We start from the raw sequence: 7164 nt of genomic DNA, 5'->3' as shown, positions 1-7164 counted from the left end.
GGTTTTGGGACGTCGCAATTATTGGGTAATGTGCGTCTTGATATCGCTCGGTGCAGGTAGAAAAGCGGTGTAGGTTTCGGAAAACATTCCCAAGAATATTAAAATATGTTCTACTCAATGCCTGCCATTCAAAGTTGCTCGAAAGCATGTCCTTACCTTTTTGAAACGCAAACACAAAGTTTCTACTCCAATCAAGCGATAAGGCTATATCATTTTATTGGGGTCGAATCTTTGTAATTGTGCCCCTTTGAACAATAAAGCAACAAGCGAAGGTCATATTTTTCTCAATCAGCATCGTGAGTGCGCTTTCGCCTGAAGTGAATTGTTGATAAAGTGGCAAGTCTTTGCGCAGATCCGACAAACATTTCAACAACTACAAGGAAAGTAAAAATTAAAACGCCGAGGTGACTCAGCAGTTTTAGCATTTGGTTCACAATTCTAAGGTCGTGGGCTATATTGCGACCACGGTGGCCACATTTCCGAGGAGACGAGACAGAAGAAACATGGAGGGATACTTAAGCGTCATATTTGAAGGAATGACTGATCCGATAGCGTTGAAAAGTCCTTTCAGCGAATTCACTTGATCTCAGCATTTCCTCCAATTGCGTGCTCTAATATTGTTGTCAGGTCACATGACACGCTAATGACACATAATACACTCATGCTGTCAATGACGCATGCTTACCCCTCAATGGACATGCACTTTGCTGCTGGCAAAATCACTACTCCCTTATTTGCGCCTGTGTGTAATCACAAACATACTTGATGGCGCACAGTTGTAAGCAACCACATTATGGAAACACCATGACATACATCAGAAAGTCCGCTTTGACCAAAATTAAGCGCATGCCTGGTGATTTGCGTGTAGGTGTCTGACTCGCAGTTCGGAATTGAGGGGTTTGATTCCGCACAAATTATCATAATTTATTTTACAGCGGATTTTGTTTACTCTTAAATACTTACATGTAAAAATCACACTTCAGTCATGTTGCATCTTTCGAATCATATTTTGTGCATTGTTTCAATCATTTTTTTAATTCTGCTGTTCCGCTGCGGACGTCAAAGTGTTTCGATCAATTCCACCGAAGGGACGCCATTTTTTCGCTCAACTGGAGCTTTAAAGCTATAGCTTTAAAAACACCCGTATCCTTGTAATTGCAGCACACGTTAACAAACCTCGTATGGTCTACATTAATCCGGGACGCTCCACTATAGCCTCTCACATAACCCATGTGTTGCTTCGTGATGTTCTACATACCAGCGCGAATAAGAGCTCCGCATACATTGTAAGTGTGAGCCCTTTTCATCACTTCTGCATTTTCAACAGGCGTCCTCACATCAGTGCTATTCAGAACCAGCGCCCCAGACCAGCAGAACCTGCCTTTGTCTCCCTCCCGTCCAGACCGGCAGCTGCTAAAATAAAGATGTTTGGAGATCGGGCTAAACATATATTATTCCGCGCGAAGAGCGTCAGTATCTCGTCTGCACCAGAATCAACCCCTGTAGGACCAGCGGCAGAGGAGAAAGACGACTGCCATCAGCGCCGAAAATCAAATATGACAACCAAGCTGGCCTTTTTATTCTCTTTTTCCTAATAATTGCTTGGTGACTGTTGTCTTCGCCACGTGACAGGCGCAGTGGCATGGAGAAGCGCGACCCTGGATGCTTGCGGAACTGCCCTAATAGATAATGAGCAGGTGCGCTGCTTGGAATCTACAAAAGCTGCGACAAATGCGTTCTCAACTGCTAAGAATACCTGCTGCGGCATTTTTTTTTTCAACTCGATTTGAACCGAGATGTGCCTCAATGTGATACAGGTGCATTGAGGCGATAGGTGATATATTTTTTCTGCACATGCCAGCTGCGCAGAATGCACTGGAGATACTGAATTTGTTAGATCTTGTGCTTGCAACTCTCCAATAGTAGACAGAACCCATCCTCCAACCTCATCGTTCCGAGAAGGCGGGATGTATTACGTTGTCATCAGCATTATCAGCCACAACGAAAGCAACTTTTCTACACACTGGAACGTCTGCGCTACCTGTCTTCCTCATATTAGTAATGAAAAACTGTAGATATGTTCTACTCAGGTTGCAGCGCTATAGTCGTACATTATAGTGTTTCAAACCTTGGAATAGTGTCCATCAATAGCTCTCTGCCTACAGCATGGCTAGCGAAGAAATTTCGGAAAGGTAAACATGCCCAACATGTGACGCGCCTTCTTTGAACGCAAGCTTTTTCGGTGGAATTTCGTCAAGGAAGTAAATAAACCGTTGAGTATAATGCAGGCACACCTAACCAGATGGAGCCTTCAACGCATAAAGAGCAAGAACACAGAAAAAATTAACACAGAGGCTAGCTAGCAAATAAAGGATAAAATGATTTGTTAGGTAGTCGAGCTGAAAAACAAAGCAACTCTGTAAGGAGTTAGAAAGGAGCTTATATTTACTCAAATCCAGCAGGCCATTTACTCGAACGGAGTTTCCGGGAACCGCAGCTTTTCCCTGTATTGCGATAGATGTTTGATGTGTCGTCCCAATTTATTTGGTAATAACATTCAAGTATTCCGCAGTCAGTTGGTATTTGAGCACTGAGACAATAGTTTTGTTTATGAAAAGAAGTGTGAAACCACAGCATATGCTAGCCATTCCGCTTACCGAAATGTTAGAGCGGCAGTTTTGGTTAGGCGGTGGTCCCGGTCTCGAAACCTGAACCAAGACGAATTTTTATTCGGCTAAAAGTTTCTGCAAAAGTTGTATAGGTTTTTCAAACCCTTAGGGCTGCGCCTGATGTATGTTAATGAGTATTTACCTAATTATTACTGTTAGATCGACAAGCCTGTTTCACTCATTCTATTTGTAGGCCATCTCAATCGCGCGTGGTCTTGATACACTGAAGACTAATGCGAAATCCTCGAAATCAGGCTCGAAATCAGATGTCTTCAAAAATAACTCTAGCAATGCGGAGAACATGATGAGCATAATTTAAGCAATCGATGTAAAAAAATCACCGTAACCTGTACGGACGTTGCTGAGATATCAACAAACATGGTCTAGGGTTTGTGTCTGCCTAATACACAAAAATTAATCGACTTCTACGCAATCGAAAGTAACAAGTTCCTTCTCTTATGCTCTACTAAGCTCCACAATATCTACCAAGTCTACGCCTGGTTGCGTTCTCTTTGAATAAATAAAATTACATACAAAGGGAGAAATCATGAAGTGAGCGCGTGTGGAAGTTTCTTGTAGACTCGTATCTCCCCTGCTGAAAGAAGTGTTCTGAAGTTCTAGTTTTTGAGAGAGATCTGCAAGAAAACGTAATTTTAATTTTTGATAAAGGTCAAAGAACTGTAAAAACACTCAATATGAAAAACTCCAAATGCGCTATCCTCGGTTCCTTCATGCAGTACAGTCCTGTGTTCACTGTGGTACAATGTCAGACAATGTTCATCATTTCGTCGAACTAATTCAGTAATATGCATTTTATGTGAAATTCACTGTAGCCACTGGTGTGGTTGCTATAAAAAAGCCATGGGTTGAGGCCAGCTTAAAATAAGAAAAGGTCTTTGCAAAGCATGGATTCAAGGCAGAGGTTTGCAACATATTAGTGATCAGTAAAACAGCTGAATGGTGCTAATTTGGTCATTTTTTTCAACAATAGCTAGGAGTCCAGATGCTTCTTTATGATAGCTCTTTTTCCCCAGGAAGATTCGCAAAAAATGATTCATAATGTATACCTATAAGGACACCTTTGCTGTCAGGGAGAATGAATAGGCTCTGCGTTTAACTTAATTTTTTAAATAAAAAAAGTCAGAATAATGTCGACGCTTTAGCTATCTTGATAGACTGTTGTTGCATCTTTATCAATATATCGATATCCCTATAACCTCCTAGCCGTTAAGTATGTTTTTAAGCATAATTTCACTTCCGGAACGATAAAAATATGGAACACGCTTCCCGATTAACTGGTACAATCTTCTTCCCTCAATTCTTTTCTGATTAATTTCAACATCGTTATAAATTCCGGGACTGCACTATACTAACCACTTTAGGCTTGTGTTTTGTTAATTGCATCTTTTTGTACTATTATATTCTAAAATTCTTTTGAGCGCTCAAATTTTGCACTTTTTTTATGGCAAAGTGTACTCTAATGACTGCATACATAGCTGTGGTCTGGCGTAATCACTTGTTAAAATTATTTATTAAAGCAAAAATTTCTGTTATCCACTGCAATGAGTATTGCGGCTTGGCCTTATCAGATCTGGAGGAGTTGCTTGCTTTCTGTTTTGTTTCCATTCTTCTAATGACGCTTCAGCAGGACTGTCACTCTCAAATTAATTAAGGAGGAGAGAATATGCCCAGTTTCAGCAAAACAACAGGAAAATGTACACACACACACACACACACACACACACACACACACACACACACACACACACACACACACACACACACACACACACACACACACACACACACACACACACACACACACACACACACACACACACACACACACACACACACACACACACACACACACACACACACACACACACACACACACGCATGCACGCACACACACACACACACTCATATATATATATATATATATATATATATATATATATATATATATATATATATATATATATATATATATATATATATATATATATATATATATATATATATATATATATATATATATAACAAAAATTACTATCGGTCGAGTGGCAATATAGACGGCAGCAGGTACACTTAGCCTTGCATGGGGCATATTTTCTTATACCATGCGGCCTCAAGGAAGTCCCGTCAGATTTACCACCACATAATGTTCACCTACAGGGTAACACCAAGGTAAATTTTTACGGCAGCTTACCTTGAATAGGTATGAAGCTGTGTATATGTACGAAGCATTATTGTGTGATGTGTGTGAGAAAAATACTTGAACTATATTGGCATAAAACTTCGAGGTGTCAATACAATGCTCCACTTCAAAGAACTTTAGACCAAGCTGACTGAAGCGTTTCAAGAAAAATTAGAGCCGTCAACACCAAGGCATCACTGTTCGACGGAGATTAAGTTGTGATGCTGTGGTATATATATATATATATATGACGACATGCTAGAAATCGGCGCTGTTTTATCGACAATAGAGTATGTGGGATGTGAGATTATGTAAGATATTTACTCTCAAAACACAGTCTGCTTATCGTTTTCATCAAGGCGATGTCATCCTTGGCGCTTACTGAAAGAATTCTTTCTACCCCTATATAAATCCACTGTTGATGCTGAGACGATCGTCAACTTCATATCACAACCGCAGCGTGAGCCTAGTGGTTTGAGCATCCACCTCGCACGTGAGGGGTGTGGGATTCGATCCCCAGTGCCGCCGGGTACCCCCCGGTGATAAAACGGGCACAAGCTTTTCCCTGCCTGGTACTCGGCTTTTTCAGGGTGACATGCATGAGAAACGGTGTTTGTGACCCCCCATTTTGCAATGACAACTACCTTGCGCCATGGCACTCTTTGGCCAGAGCTGCCTTTGCACCATGCAAATTCATCATCAACTTAATTCTCATTTTTGAAAGAGGCCACAAATATTTGCTTCAATACAAGGCACGACAAGTGTGGAGGATAACAGAAGCTTCCCTAACAACGTGCCCACTCCAGAAGACCCCCTCTAGCCAAGGAACGGATGAACGCGAGTTTCATCAAGGCTGCTGTCTTTTTCAAAAAGCTTACTACAATACTTTACGATTGCTCGACGTGAGTGGTGCTTTTATACATAACTTTCGCGTTTAGATTACACAGGAAGGCTGTAGCGAAGGTCATTTGGGTCTTATTATCAGCGCTAACTCAAGCAGTTATTTTCCAGACTGTAAAAGCACGTAGAATTTTTGCATGATTATGTGCCTCCACTGAAAGTTGAGCAGATTTTCACTTTCTGCAGATGTTTTAAATAAACTTCCACTACCAAGACCAACATGTGTAATTTAGTTAATGTTTCAACGTGATAAAAAGATTAACTGCCACTAAAAAAATAAACATGCCTATCAGTTTCAATTTACAGTACGCTAGAGCTTCTATTCTTTTTGCTGAAACCTTATGCTGAAAGTTTACGAGACACCTTACAAAGCTGGCGTCCTTCGCCCCTCATGCCAAGAAGAAATTTTGAACAAAAGTCCGGGCATCCACATCGACAGGCAGCTGTTTTATTTCCAAAAGCGGGCCCTCCTGTCCCACCAGGTGCATTGAAATCGAGGTTGAAGAGCAGGGGAGCACTCAAGCTTAAAGCAAATACTGCCATTCAGCATAGCGTAGTTTCCGTATCAAGCGGTGCTGAGTGATGGCATAATAAATGAACATTGGTGAAAGGACGAGGCGGGTTGCACTGCTCTGTTTTGTGTTTATTTATCACTTTCTTGCAATGCTGATTTATTGAAAATGTTCGTGATAGCATATTCTATCAGTGGGATTCCCTACGTCGCTCTGTGTTCGTGGCTTGCGGTCTGATTGCAGGTTTATTTGAAGAGCAACGCTTCTTAGGTAAATCCCCTGTTGTAAAAAATGCATTTTTAATGCGCTGTTCACGTAGAACTTCTTGTTATTTTAATATGTTCTGCGTGGTGTCCATGCGTACTACTTCCACCACATGAAATCTTAGCACTAAGCAGGACTGCAACTTTATCTGCTCAATAGTTAATAGGCCAGGAAAGAGCAACAGCGTGCTATAAAATATCTATGCACTAGCAAACTGCCCTTTATAAAAATTCTATAGGTCTATAAAGTGTGTGCTAGGGGTGCCGGTGTCGGTAATACCCAACAGTAAAAGCTCGTACGTTGTGCTCTATGTAACGCGAAGCATTCTTGAAGAAGGATGTTTAATACTTTATGACCTATATCACAAGAGGCATTCTTTAAGAAAGAAGGTTACCTCTGTAGATGAAGTTGAACGTAATAGAGCGACAGAAAAAAATGCACGCTTTCACTCCGTATAGCCTTTGATTTCACGAAGTTTACCTTCTAAACATGCTCCTTCCTACAGGTGCAAATGCATGAAGAGCACGATTGATATTTTCTTTTAGAGAACGCTTCACGTAATATTTCAATAGTGTCGTGCAAATGGGTGTTTTTTTATTCATTGGTGAGTTTTTGCTGG

Source organism: Amblyomma americanum, chromosome 9 (genome assembly GCF_052857255.1).
Source record: "Amblyomma americanum isolate KBUSLIRL-KWMA chromosome 9, ASM5285725v1, whole genome shotgun sequence".
In the NCBI taxonomy this organism is placed as follows: Eukaryota; Metazoa; Arthropoda; class Arachnida; order Ixodida; family Ixodidae; genus Amblyomma; species Amblyomma americanum.
The sequence above is the reverse complement of the archived record's forward strand: the minus strand, read 5'-3'. Positions refer to the sequence as shown.